This window comes from Eleutherodactylus coqui, chromosome 11 (assembly GCF_035609145.1).
Source record: "Eleutherodactylus coqui strain aEleCoq1 chromosome 11, aEleCoq1.hap1, whole genome shotgun sequence".
NCBI lineage: Eukaryota > Metazoa > Chordata > Amphibia > Anura > Eleutherodactylidae > Eleutherodactylus > Eleutherodactylus coqui.
Window position 1 is genome coordinate 107,805,210 of NC_089847.1, and position 14,970 is coordinate 107,820,179.

The following is a 14,970-nucleotide window of genomic DNA, read 5'->3' on the forward strand; positions in this document are numbered from 1 at the left end:
TAGATGTCAAACAGGATATATAGGTTGTTGCATCCTGTTGCCCAAAGGTTCCTTTCCCATAAGCACCCAACAGCTGTCCCAAGGACTGACTGAAGCGATAGTCATTCCAGTGAATGGAGGTGGAGAGTGTAGGCATTGTTCTGGTCCACCCGCCTCCATTTTCAGCAAACAGGAGTCATTCAAACATTGAGCAGCTCCTGTCTACATGGACTATAATTCACTTGGGTTCCAGTTTTGCTAAAAACCAAGCCACTTTGACAAGTAAGCAATTTCTTGCTCTGTGCCCTGCTGGTGGCTGTGCATTCATAAGATGATTATCACCCTATTTCCAGTGAAATCCAGATAATAATCACCCCATATCAAGAACGCCATGGGTTGGCTTCACACACATTTTTTTTCGTAAATGCTGTTGCAGTTTTTGATGCACATTTTGGAGCCAAAGCAAAAAGGCCATTAAAAAAGAATGACCCATATAAAGAAAGGACTTATCCTTCCTGCCGGATCCATTTCTGGCCGTGGTTAGGGCATCAAAAACTGCTAGTGTATTTTCCAAAAAATGTTGTGTGTGAAGCTTCCCATAGACTTGCATTGTACGGAAAAGAAATCCATCCTGCTGTTTAAAAGGACAGAAAAATGAAACTGTTTCTGTATGCTTGTCCTGTTGAGAAAAGGGATTATAATGGAAACTTGTCAAACAGAGATAAATGGATACTTTCAATCATAAGGAAATCAACACTGAAAATCTATGGATTCATCAACAGATCTACTTGAAAAAAAATTGTTTGCAAAGCGTATGGTTTCCGTGTTTGTGAAGTAGTATGTAATATGGAACAAAGCTCAGTCTGTCAATGCAGCAAAGCTGTGTTTATTTGCCCTTGTATGATTTTCATTTGGACTACAGCTGAATCTGCAGTGCATAATGAGTGCAGCAGCAATGTGTTACATACGTCAGTGTCTAAGGACCAAGACATAGCATGTTCTCATTATTATATTGTAGCTCCCCATATACCTTACTAGACAAATTACGAGGTAAAGTAACAAGAAATGCTAAATGTTTTATTTTTTTTCCTACTTACATACAGAAAATAATTGCAAAATCTCTAAAAATCCCTGATATGTTGACTGTAAGATGTAGACTTTTTCAAAAATTCATATGTATTCATCCACATTGCAGATGCTGCATCTTTTCATTGGATCTGAAGCTTTTCTTGGCCAGATTTTGTGTACATAGTCTCTAAAAGATAGATGCAGAAGCTATAACCTCATTGGAGTATTCTGGAGGCCAGCTAAACATCCACACACTCAGTAACCAATCCAAAACTTCCTTTGTAGTAAAAAGTGACTGCAGAGAAGTCTACAGTGCATCATTCATGGAATTCCGGAGTGGGAGGGCGCAGTGTTGTAGCAACACCTGACACTCCCTTTAAGGCATTGGATGTTGCTACTGACGTCAGTCATCCTCTAGCAATCCGAGACTCCCATACAGCTCAGAAGGAAATCTACAGTATCTACAGGCAACGGGGAAGATTGCAAGCTCTTCTGGGTATAGCATTTGCAATGATCCGGTTGCCATATGTCTATTTCTTTTGAGTTGCATACAAGTGTTGCAGCAAATTTGTTTGGTTTTACAATGCCATATCATCAAATGATTAACTGACTACATTTTAATGTTTCCATTGACCTTAGTAATATGATAAATTCTATTATATTGCGAAGCAGTAATATATAATGTAGACCTGAAGGGTTAATTAAAGTGAATGCAATCAGAGTGATTAAGGGAATAAAGGAAGATTTCACAGTAGTATCAATGTTCAGAAATAGGCATGAGTATGCAAATGCTTTCTATAATGTAAATTCCGTCTACGCATTTATAGCCCGTGGCATATATTTAGCTTTCTGGATTATCACAAAAGAGCCAATATAGTCAATGAGGGTTAATAAGCAGTAAAGATACTCTCTGTAATGCTGATGATTGAGAACAGTTAAGGAAGAATGAGAAATTACACTTCAGTGTTGTAGTAAATTACACATTTCAAGCTCCACAATCACCCCCCTCTGCTCCAAATGGCTATCCACTGCAAGTGTGTGTGTAATTTTCTCACTTCAGCTGTCAGACAAATTGGCAGGTTCATGATAATTCTATTACCCTGGAAAATCCAACGCAATGCAGCTCAGTGTGGTCTACGGGAAGGCAAGCAGGGGTTAAAATTCCCTTTAGTATTGCGAACCCTTAGCAACTGTAATAAGTGTAAAGCAAAAAAGGGGAAGGAAATTGGGATTTGCAATTACAGTTCAACTATTAATAATATAATTTTTTTGCTTAGGTTATTTATACAGCAGGATTGTGGAAGGAAAAAGAGACAGTGTGCCTTTAATTGCTGTGGATTAATCAGCCTCTAGTTGTAATGTTCAGCCCTGCAGATTCGTATTTAAAGAAGCACCATCTGGGTAGGTGGGTGGGTGGCTTGGGCTGGAGTTCCTTTTGCTACAAGCTTGGAAATTTCATGAGATTGATCAGAAAACCCCCCTCCAGGAGCTGGAGAAAACAGGTCGATTTGAGAACAATTTGTGCTACATCTATTCTCCAGGTTAAGATATAACCCCCACCCACGAACTCTTGCTCTCATTATTGTCTTCTCCTCTGCACCACTCACATCCTCTGTTGTCTTGTCATCTACCTTGGGTTACATAAGGTGTCGATCCCCTCTATATCTATATATATGTATATGTGTATGTAAATATATTCTTCTCTTTCAGAGTCTCTCTGTCTCCTCATATCATGTTTTCCCCCTCCTTAGCCACCATTGAGATGTGTAGGAAGATTAATGATGGAATACAAATAGATTACTGATCACAAGAGATAGAGTGAGACAATTGAGGTCTTGTTTTATTACATTACACAGTGCAAGGAGCCATTGAATAAAATACTGCATCTTTATAATAGCAAAAAGACACCCCCAAATCAAGATGTAGAGTCCTTGGAATAGTAAAGAGGAGGAAGGAGGTGCCTATTGTGTCTGTAGAATTTATAATAATGCAAATATAAAGCTGGATTCTTGCAAGGAGGCTCTTTGTTTTGCCTTGTCTGAGCCAGTTATCTTATCTAGGAGATCTTTGCATCTATCTGCACAATAGCAACCATGCATTTAATATCACATATTTGGCAGAATATTTGCATCCCAGTGCCTATGTCATGCTTACTTAATAGATTACATTTTAATTTATCTGTGAGGTAGTGGTGATTCCCCAAAGAGCTACAAGCAGACTTTTTTTTTTTCAAGCTGCAAACACAGAGTGTCTCCCCATTCACCCTTTAACCACCCCCTCTCCCTCTCCAAATTACCTGATACTTTGGGTTGGAACATAAATCCAAGATTCATTTAACCTCTGAATCACCAGCAAATGTATATTGGGAGCATATAAGGGGTTAAGGTATATCCTCTCCTATGAATGGTAACTCTTTCAGTGCTGAGGATGCAGATTTCAGGGACATCCAGCCTGTAGAAGACAAGGAGGAGGGCTACAATAGATGCTGAGGAGCACCCTCTTTAATATCTTGGGACCTAGAGGCTTACCTGTGATTTGCTTAAATAAATACTGCTGACTTCCAATTGTTATTTTTAGCACCGCAGCTATATTTTATTATTAGCAACAATGCAACGTACAGACATTTAAAGGAAGCTCAAACCTTCTATAATAAGACTTGCTTTTTTCCCATATTGAACTCATTGATTTTCCTAGGTCTGGCATAATGATGCATTTTTCTTTAGCTTGACTCTTATTAATGCAACATTATATCACAGTGTGCTGTGCTATCAGGGTGGTTTATTTACACTTTAAATTGCTTTACAATGAGGTTTATTGTGCTAAGATAAGAGAACAATGGCTTTTTAAATGGTTAAGATAAGATAACTTTCTGTACCATGATATCACAATCAAGCTAAAATTTGCTGCATCTGTACATTGGAAGAGTAACATACCAACCAAGCATTAAATGGTTTGCTTAAAAAAACAATGTAATCTGCTTGCATCATTAAACAACATACAAGCTAATTAATAAATGCTAAATTAGTGACACATTGAATAGGGTAAGGGTAAATGCAATGGAGAAAATAAAAGCAAATATATCTATCTAATGCACCATCTACCCCCTGCTTACCTTATTGCAAGCTAATACAAGAATCACAATAGATCCACATTGCCATAGCATACAGTAGCACAGCTTTCCCTAAAACCTAACACTATATCTGCTCCATTCGCTGGGAAATATCCAACATGCTCCAAAGGGAAAGAAAACTTAGGTTCATCCTTTAGCTCTTCAGCCAGCTTAGATTAAGCAAATCAAAAGAGATACCATGTGAGAAAGAGAGAGAAGGAGCAGCAGGCAGCAGAGAGAATCAGGCAGCAGCATCTTGATGTGGAGTCTCCCTATTCGGCACTATTCAGCTCTGCTGCTGTCCATGGTGCTGAAATCCTATCACCTCTATTAGCGGCTATAATTATTGGGCTTTAATGAAGCAACTCTTGCTAATGCTCCACACTGGTCCATACCCACACTCTGTCACGTGAATAGTACCTTGCCAAACCCGTCCTGTTAATGGGTGATCACATGTTGTGTGGACCCCTATGCCCTGCAAATGAATTACCCTTTTTTTCCCATAGTCAACTGTGGACTTAGCACCAGTCACCTCTTCCAGCTTCATTGCTTTTCCTAGAAATCCTAGTACAGAGCTGTAATTCTCTTCTCTATCCCATGCAAAAGCCCCTTTATCAGCTGCACTAGGAGGAAATAACAGGTACCAATGCAATCTGCTATCTAAGTTTGCAATACGCAGGCTGCTATCAGACACTTAAATCATAACATTTCTATTAAAGTTCTTTCCCAGCACAGTTATGGTAGGTTTCTAAGTGCTTTTAAGATGGAAGAGATGAAAAAAAGACAAACATGATCTTATCTTATTAAAAACAGGACATAATAGACTTATAATAGGATAAAATGATGGATATTGCGACTTACCATTGTTAGAGTTGGCTGTCCTGAAGATACAAGTGTCTTAAAATCCAGTCTCTCCAACAGATGCTGGAAGGTAATGTCTCTTGTTTGAAGTCATCATGTGAGGACTTCTGCTTTGCTCAGTGGATCGCCCACCACTTGGTGTGACTTATGAATCTAATATCCGCAAGCTTAAACTCTCAACCACCTTGGTGACTACAGAAGACAGGAGGCAACTGGCAGAGGTTTTTATGAACCTATAGCTTTATGCAATGCCCTATGAGACAGACACGTTTCCCTTATATCATATGTGATCCCAATCAATAAGAGAGGTTATCAGTGCCTGCTAGAAAACTCAATCTCGACATCAGTTTAGTGTAATACATAGCTCTTCAGCAGAAGTTACAACTTATCCAGGATGTTCTTCTATTAAACTTCAGCCAAACATCACTTTTTTTTTGTTGACTACTCCTATCTGGGTGTTTTGCAAGCTCATCTGAGCCCTGGGATGATATACAAGCTTGCAGGTAAGATTACATTCGTATTTGTCATTAGTGATGTTCCATGGAGGAAGTAACGCGGGGAACTTGTTGCCCGTGAACTGATGCTAAGAATAGGAGAGTTTGGAAAGTTTCTATCATTCAGAAATAATAAAAAAGATAAGAAAGAAGAGAAAAAAAAACATGTCTATAGTAAAATAACTCGTCCATGCACTATTAAAAGTGCATTCTTCCACATGAAAGCTTATATACAATCTGCAGTACATCTGCGGTGTGTATAAAGTCTGTGGACATGCAATAGTATGAACATATGAACACACAGTGTGTAGAGTTACATTATTGTTAAGCTTCACTAGTAGAGTTTAATCTATGTTTACTTGTTGTCTGGAGGACTACAGTACCCGCATATCCATTTACAGGACTGGTACCTGGGTGAACTACAGATTCTCCATTCTTCTACATGACTGTTACCAGGGAAAAATACTGATCCTGCCCTCGAACAGAACTTGAACCTGGGGAACTGCAGAGCTGTAAAACGGGTGACTACAAACCCTATCATGCTGTTCTTGTGCAGGAATTGAACCCGGAGAACTACATGTCCCAGCATGCCCTCACATAGGGTTGTGACTTGGGTGACTGCTGGTCCTTCTGCAGGACTTAGCCTAGTAAACTACACATGCTAACGTGTCCTTCTACAAGGCTGTGACCTAAGTGATAACAAACTCTTTCATGCTCTTGTGCAGGACTTGAACCTGGAGAACTACATATCCCAGCATGCCCTCACATAGAGTTGTGACCTGGGCGACTACAGGTCCTATCATATTCTTCTGCAGGACTTAAACATAGTAAACTGCAGATCCTAGCATGCGCTTCTCTAAGACTGTGTCCTAGGTGATTACAAATTATATCATGCACAGGACCTGAACTTGGAGAACTACATATCCCAGCATACCCTCACACAAAGTTGTGAACTGGGTGATTGCAGGTCCTATTATATTCTTCTGCAAGACTTGGACCCGACAAACTGCGGATCCTAACATGTCCTTCTACAAGACTGTGACTTGGTGATTGTAAACGTGCTCTTGTATAAGACTTGAACCTGGGGAACTACAGATCACAGCATGCTCTCCTATATGATTGATTTCAGATGCCATCATGCTCTTCTGCAGGACTTGAACTTGGGGAACTACAAATCCCAGGATGTCCTTTTACTTAACTGAGAAGTCCACAGTAGAAAGAGTTAACTTCTATAAATAACTATTTACATTTAATGCAGTTACTATACCTACAGGGTTAATTAGCTGCTTATTCATCATCCAAACATAGGACCCTGATTGTGAACTTTTAGGATATTACTGGATAAATGTATTCATGTGATGACCACTAAAGAGATCACTGAGGGACTTAGCAGTCCCTCATGTTGCTTGCTGTCGTATCCACAGACGTTGACTGCCAATAATTCAGTTCTAGCCCCCACATGCAGCATATATATTAACGTGGGGAGTACAATGCAGAGCCTGACGTGACATTGCAGTTAGCTACAAAGTAATTGCACAGAGAACAGGGAATGGGCTGAAGAAGCAACAAGTGAGCTTCGTACATTGCCTGTGGGTGCGTAGTGATGGAATGAAGATGCAGTTGTGAACTGAGTAGTTGACAAGATCGCTTTAGTCTCCAAGTAACTTAATTATTTTCTAGAATGCAAATATGAATTTTATTATATTCCTGTGAGATATATGTACTTAATAAACTAACTATCTTGAATGATAGCATAGGATGGAGTGATAATAACTTCAGAGAAATACTCCATACCAGTGGTCTCCAACCTGCGGTTCCAAAACTAAAACTTCCAGCATTCTCTGACATGTTTGCAGGTGGGAGTTGTAGCTTTGCAACCGCTGGATAGCCACAGGTTAGAGAGCTCTGCTGTGTATAGCGCTGCTCAGATTATATGTTTTGGTGGACACTGCACATAGACATAGGAAAACAATGTATAACATAACATTGCCAATTTGTATTTAATAATAACTGTTTTGTTGCCTGGAGTGCACTCTGGGAGGTTGCCACAGGTAAGAAGCCGGGTCAGTTACTGCCTGGTCTAATGCAGAACATAATCTGCAGAGAAAAAGAACACTTTCCCAAGTTTAATTTAGTTTATTTTCAATTCTTTGGTACATTTTAATTCTATCTATCTATCTATCTATCTATCTATCTATCTATCTATCTATCTATCTATCTATCTATCTATCTAGCTATGTGTCTTATCTATTTATCTGTATATCTATCTATATATCTGTGTACCTATGTGTTCTATCTATCTGTTTATCTATGTGTCCTATCTATCTATCTATCTATCTATCTATCTATCTATCTATCTATCTATCTATCTATCTGTTCTATCTATCTAGTTATCTATCTATCTATCTAGTTATCTATCTATCTATCTATCTATCTATCTATCTATCTATCTATCTATCTATCTATCTATGTGTTCTATCTATCTAGTTATCTATCTTTCTGTGTAACTATGTGTTCTATCTATCTATCTATCTATGTGTCTTATCTATCTATCTATCTATCTATCTATCTAGTTATCTATCTGTGTACCTATGTGTTCTATCTATCTATCTATCTGTTTATCTATGTGTCTTATCTATCTATCTATCTGTTTATCTATCGATGTGTTCTATCTATCTTATCTATCTATCTATCTATCTATCTATCTATCTATCTATCTATCTATCTATCTATCTATCTATCTATCCGTACATCTATCTATGTGTTCTATCTATCTATCTATCTATCTATCTATCTATCTATCTATCTATCTATCAATGTGTTCTATCTATCTAGTTATCTATCTGTGTAACTATGTGTTCTATCTATCTATCTATCTATCTATCTATCTATCTATCTATCTATCTATCTATCTATCCATCTATCTATCTATGTGTCCTATCTATCTATCTCTCTGTATATCTATCTTTGTGTCCTATCTATCTATCTATCTATCTATGTGTCTTATCTATCTATCTTTCTATGTGATCTATCTATCTATCTGTATATCTATCCATGTGTTCTATCTATCTATGTGTTCTATCAATCAATCAATCTATCTATCTATCTATCTGTGTACATATGTGATCTATCTATCTATGTGTCTTATCTATCTATCTGTATATCTGTGTGTATGTGTTCTATCTAACCATCTATCTATCTATCTATCTATCTATCTATCTATCTATCTATCTATCTATCTATGTGTTCTATCTATCCCTCTCTGTATATCTATCTACATGTTCTATCTATCTATCGATCTATCTGTGTATCTATCTGTTAGTATATATCTCTGAATGTCCTATCTGTCTATCTATCTATCTATCTATGTGTCTTATCTATCTATCTGTATATCTGTGTGTATGTGTTCTATTTATTTATCTATCTGTCTACGTGTTCTATCTATCCTTCTCTCTCTGTAAATCTCTCTATACGCTCTATTTATCTATCTATCTATCTATCTATCTATCTATCTATCTATCTATCCATCTATATGTCAGTATATCTCTCTGAGTGTCCGATCTATCTATTTATCTATCTATCTATCTGTATATCTATCTATGTGTTCAATCTATCTATCTGTGTATCTATGTGTTCTATCTATCTGTTTATCTATCAATGTGTTCTATCTATCTATCTATCTATCTATCTATCTATCTATCTATCTATCTATCTATCTATCTATGTGTTCTATCTATCCCTCTCTGTATATCTATCTACATGTTCTATCTATCTATCGATCTATCTGTGTATCTATCTGTTAGTATATATCTCTGAATGTCCTATCTGTCTATCTATCTATCTATCTATGTGTCTTATCTATCTATCTGTACATCTATCTATGTGTTCTATCTATCTATCTGTTTATCTATGTGTCTTATCTATCTATCTGTTTATCTTTCAATGTGTTCTATCTATCTATGTATCTTATCTATCTGTACATCTATCTATGTGTTCTATCTATCTATCTATCTATCTGTTTATCTTTCAATGTGTTCTATCTATCTATCTATCTATCTATCTATCTATCTATCTATCTATCTATCTATCTATCAATGTGTTCCATCTATCTAGTTATCTATCTGTGTAACTATGTGTTCTATCTATCTATCTATGTGTCCTATCTATCTATCTCTCTGTATATCTATCTTTGTGTCCTATCTATCTATCTATCTATCTATCTATCTATCTATCTATCTATCTATCTATCTATCAATGTGTCTTATCTATCTATCTATCTTTCTATGTGATCTATCTATCTATCTTATCTATCTGTATATCTATCCATGTGTTCTATCTATCTATGTGTTCTATCAATCAATCTATCTATCTATCTATCTATCCGTGTACATATGTGATCTATCTATCTATCTATCTATCTATCTATCTATCTATGTGTCTTATCTATCTATCTGTATATCTGTGTGTATGTGTTCTATCTAACTATCTATCTATCTACGTGTTCTATCTATCTATCCCTCTCTGTATATCTATCTACATGTTCTATCTATCTATCTATCTATCGATCGATCGATCTATTTGTGTATCTATCTGTTAGTATATATCTCTGAATGTCCTATCTGTCTATCTATCTATCTATGTGTCTTATCTATCTATCTGTATATCTGTGTGTATGTGTTCTATTTATTTATCTATCTGTCTACGTGTTCTATCTATCCTTCTCTCTCTGTATATCTCTCTATGCGCTCTATTTATCTATCTATCTATCTATCCATCTATATGTCAGTATATCTCTCTGAGTGTCCGATCTATCTATTTATCTATCTATCTATCTGTATATCTATCTATGTGTTCAATCTATCTATCTGTGTATCTATGTGTTCTATCTATCTGTTTATCTATCAATGTGTTCTATCTATCTATCTATGTATCTTATCTATCTATCTGTACATCTATCTATGTGTTCTATCTATCTATCTGTTTATCTATGTGTCTTATCTATCTATCTGTTTATCTTTCAATGTGTTCTATCTATCTATGTATCTTATCTATCTGTACATCTATCTATGTGTTCTATCTATCTATCTATCTATCTATCTATCTATCTATCTGTTTATCTTTCAATGTGTTCTATCTATCTATCTATCTATCTATCTATCTATCTATCTATCAATGTGTTCTATTTATCTAGTTATCTATCTGTGTAACTATGTGTTCTATCTATCTATCTATCTGTTTATCTATGTGTCTTATCTATCTATCTATCTGTTTATCTATCGATGTGTTCTATCTATCTTATCTATCTATCTATCTATCTATCTATCTATCCGTACATCTATCTATGTGTTCTATCTATCTATCTATCTATCTATCTATCTATCTATCTATCAATGTGTTCTATCTATCTAGTTATCTATCTGTGTAACTATGTGTTCTATCTATCTATCTATCTATCTATCTATCTATCTATCCATCTATCTATCTATGTGTCCTATCTATCTATCTCTCTGTATATCTATCTTTGTGTCCTATCTATCTATCTATCTATCTATCTATCTATGTGTCTTATCTATCTATCTATCTTTCTATGTGATCTATCTATCTATCTATCTGTATATCTACCCATGTGTTCTATCTATCTATGTGTTCTATCAATCAATCTATCTATCTATCTATCTATCTGTGTACATATGTGATCTATCTATCTATGTGTCTTATCTATCTATCTGTATATCTGTGTGTATGTGTTCTATCTAACCATCTATCTATCTATCTATCTATCTATCTATCTATCTATCTATCTATGTGTTCTATCTATCCCTCTCTGTATATCTATCTACATGTTCTATCTATCTATCGATCTATCTGTGTATCTATCTGTTAGTATATATCTCTGAATGTCCTATCTGTCTATCTATCTATCTATGTGTCTTATCTATCTATCTGTATATCTGTGTGTATGTGTTCTATTTATTTATCTATCTGTCTACGTGTTCTATCTATCCTTCTCTCTCTGTAAATCTCTCTATACGCTCTATTTATCTATCTATCTATCTATCTATCTATCCATCTATATGTCAGTATATCTCTCTGAGTGTCCGATCTATCTATTTATCTATCTATCTATCTGTATATCTATCTATGTGTTCAATCTATCTATCTGTGTATCTATGTGTTCTATCTATCTGTTTATCTATCAATGTGTTCTATCTATCTATCTATGTATCTTATCTATCTATCTGTACATCTATCTATGTGTTCTATCTATCTATCTGTTTATCTATGTGTCTTATCTATCTATCTGTTTATCTTTCAATGTGTTCTATCTATCTAGCTATCTATCTATCTATCTATCAATGTGTTCCATCTATCTAGTTATCTATCTGTGTAACTATGTGTTCTATCTATCTATCTATGTGTCCTATCTATCTATCTCTCTGTATATCTATCTTTGTGTCCTATCTATCTATCTATCTATCTATCTATCTATCTATCTATCTATCTATCTATCAATGTGTCTTATCTATCTATCTATCTTTCTATGTGATCTATCTATCTATCTTATCTATCTGTATATCTATCCATGTGTTCTATCTATCTATGTGTTCTATCAATCTATCTATCTATCTATCCGTGTACATATGTGATCTATCTATCTATCTATCTATCTATCTATCTATCTATGTGTCTTATCTATCTATCTGTATATCTGTGTGTATGTGTTCTATCTAACTATCTATCTATCTATCTATCTAAGTGTTCTATCTATCTATCCCTCTCTGTATATCTATCTACATGTTCTATCTATCTATCTATATATCGATCGATCGATCTATCTGTGTATCTATCTGTTAGTATATATCTCTGAATGTCCTATCTGTCTATCTATCTATCTATGTGTCTTATCTATCTATCTGTATATCTGTGTGTATGTGTTCTATTTATTTATCTATCTGTCTACGTGTTCTATCTATCCTTCTCTCTCTGTATATCTCTCTATGCGCTCTATTTATCTATCTATCTATCTATCTATCCATCTATATGTCAGTATATCTCTCTGAGTGTCCGATCTATCTATTTATCTATCTATCTATCTGTATATCTATCTATGTGTTCAATCTATCTATCTGTGTATCTATGTGTTCTATCTATCTGTTTATCTATCAATGTGTTCTATCTATCTATCTATGTATCTTATCTATCTATCTGTACATCTATCTATGTGTTCTATCTATCTATCTGTTTATCTATGTGTCTTATCTATCTATCTGTTTATCTTTCAATGTGTTCTATCTATCTATGTATCTTATCTATCTGTACATCTATCTATGTGTTCTATCTATCTATCTATCTATCTGTTTATCTTTCAATGTGTTCTATCTATCTATCTATCTATCTATCTATCAATGTGTTCTATTTATCTAGTTATCTATCTGTGTAACTATGTGTTCTATCTATCTATCTATGTGTCCTATCTATCTATCTCTCTGTATATCTATCTTTGTGTCCTATCTATCTATCTATCTATCTATCTATCTATCTATCTATCTATCTATCTATCTATCTATCTATCTATCAATGTGTCTTATCTATCTATCTATCTATCTATCTATCTATCTATCTATCTATCTATCTATCTTTCTATGTGATATATCTATCTATCTTATCTATCTGTATATCTATCCATGTGTTCTATCTATCTATGTGTTCTATCAATCTATCTATCTATCTATCTATCTATCTATCTATCTATCTATCTATCTATCTATCTATCTATCTATCTATCTATCTATCCGTGTACATATGTGATCTATCTATCTATCTATCTATGTGTCTTATCTATCTATCTGTATATCTGTGTGTATGTGTTCTATCTAACTATCTATCTATCTACGTGTTCTATCTTTCTATCCCTCTCTGTATATCTATCTACATGTTCTATCTATCTATCTATCTATCGATCGATCTATCTGTGTATCTATCTGTTAGTATATATCTCTGAATGTCCTATCTGTCTATCTATCTATGTGTCTTATCTATCTATCTGTATATCTGTGTGTATGTGTTCTATTTATCTATCTATCTGTCTACGTGTTCTATCTATCCTTCTCTCTCTGTATATCTCTCTATGCGCTCTATTTATCTATCTATCTATCTATCTATCCATCTATATGTCAGTATATCTCTCTGAGTGTCCGATCTATCTATTTATCTATCTATCTGTATATCTATCTATGTGTTCTATCTATCTGTCTATCTGTGTATCTATGTCTTCTATCTATCTGTTTATCTATGTGTCCTATCTATCTATCTATCTATCTATCTATCTATCTATCTATCTATGTGTTCTATCTATCTAGTTATCTATCTATCTATCTATGTGTTCTATCTATCTATTTATCTATCTTTCTGTGTAACTATGTGTTCTATCTATCTATCTATCTATCTATCTATCTATCTATCTATCTATCTATGTGTCTTATCTATCTATCTATCTATCTATCTATCTATCTATCTATCTATCTACCTGTGTATCTATGTGTTCTATCTATCTATCTGTTTATCTATGTGTCTTATCTATCTATCTGTTTATCTATCAATGTTTTCTATCTATCTATCTATGTATCTTATCTATCTATCTGTACATCTACATATGTGTTCTATCTATCTATCTATCTGTTTATCTATGTGTCTTATCTATCTATCTATCTATCTGTTTATCTATCAATGTGTTCTATCTATCTATCTATCTATCTATCTATCAATGTGTTCTATCTATCCAGTTATCTATCTGTGTAACTATGTGTTCTATCTATCTATCTATGTGTCCTATCTATCTATCTCTCTGTATATCTATCTCTGTGTCCTATCTATCTATTTATCTATCTATCAATGTGTCTTATCTATCTATCTATCTTTCTATGTGATCTATCTATCTGTTCTAGCAATCTATCTATCTATCTATCTGTGTACATATGTGATCTATCTATCTATCTATCTATCTATCTATCTATCTATCCATGTGTCTTATATATCTATCTGTATATCTGTGTGTATGTGTTCTATCTATCTATCTATCTATCTTTCTATCTATCTATCTATCTATCTATCTATCTATCTATCTATCTATCTACATGTTCTATCTATCTATCCCTCTCTGTATATCTATCTACATTTTCTATCTATCTATCTATCTATCGATCAAGCGATCTACCTGTGTATCTATCTGTTAGTATATATCTCTGAATGTCCTATCTGTCTATCTCTCTATGTGTCTTATCTATCTATCTGTATATCTGTGTGTATGTGTTCTATTTATCTATCTATCTGTCTACGTGTTCTATCTATCCATCTCTCTCTGTTTATCTCTCTATGCACTCTATTTATCTATCTATCTATCCATCCATCTATATGTCAGTATATCTCTCTGAGTGTCCAATCTATCTATCTCTTTATCTA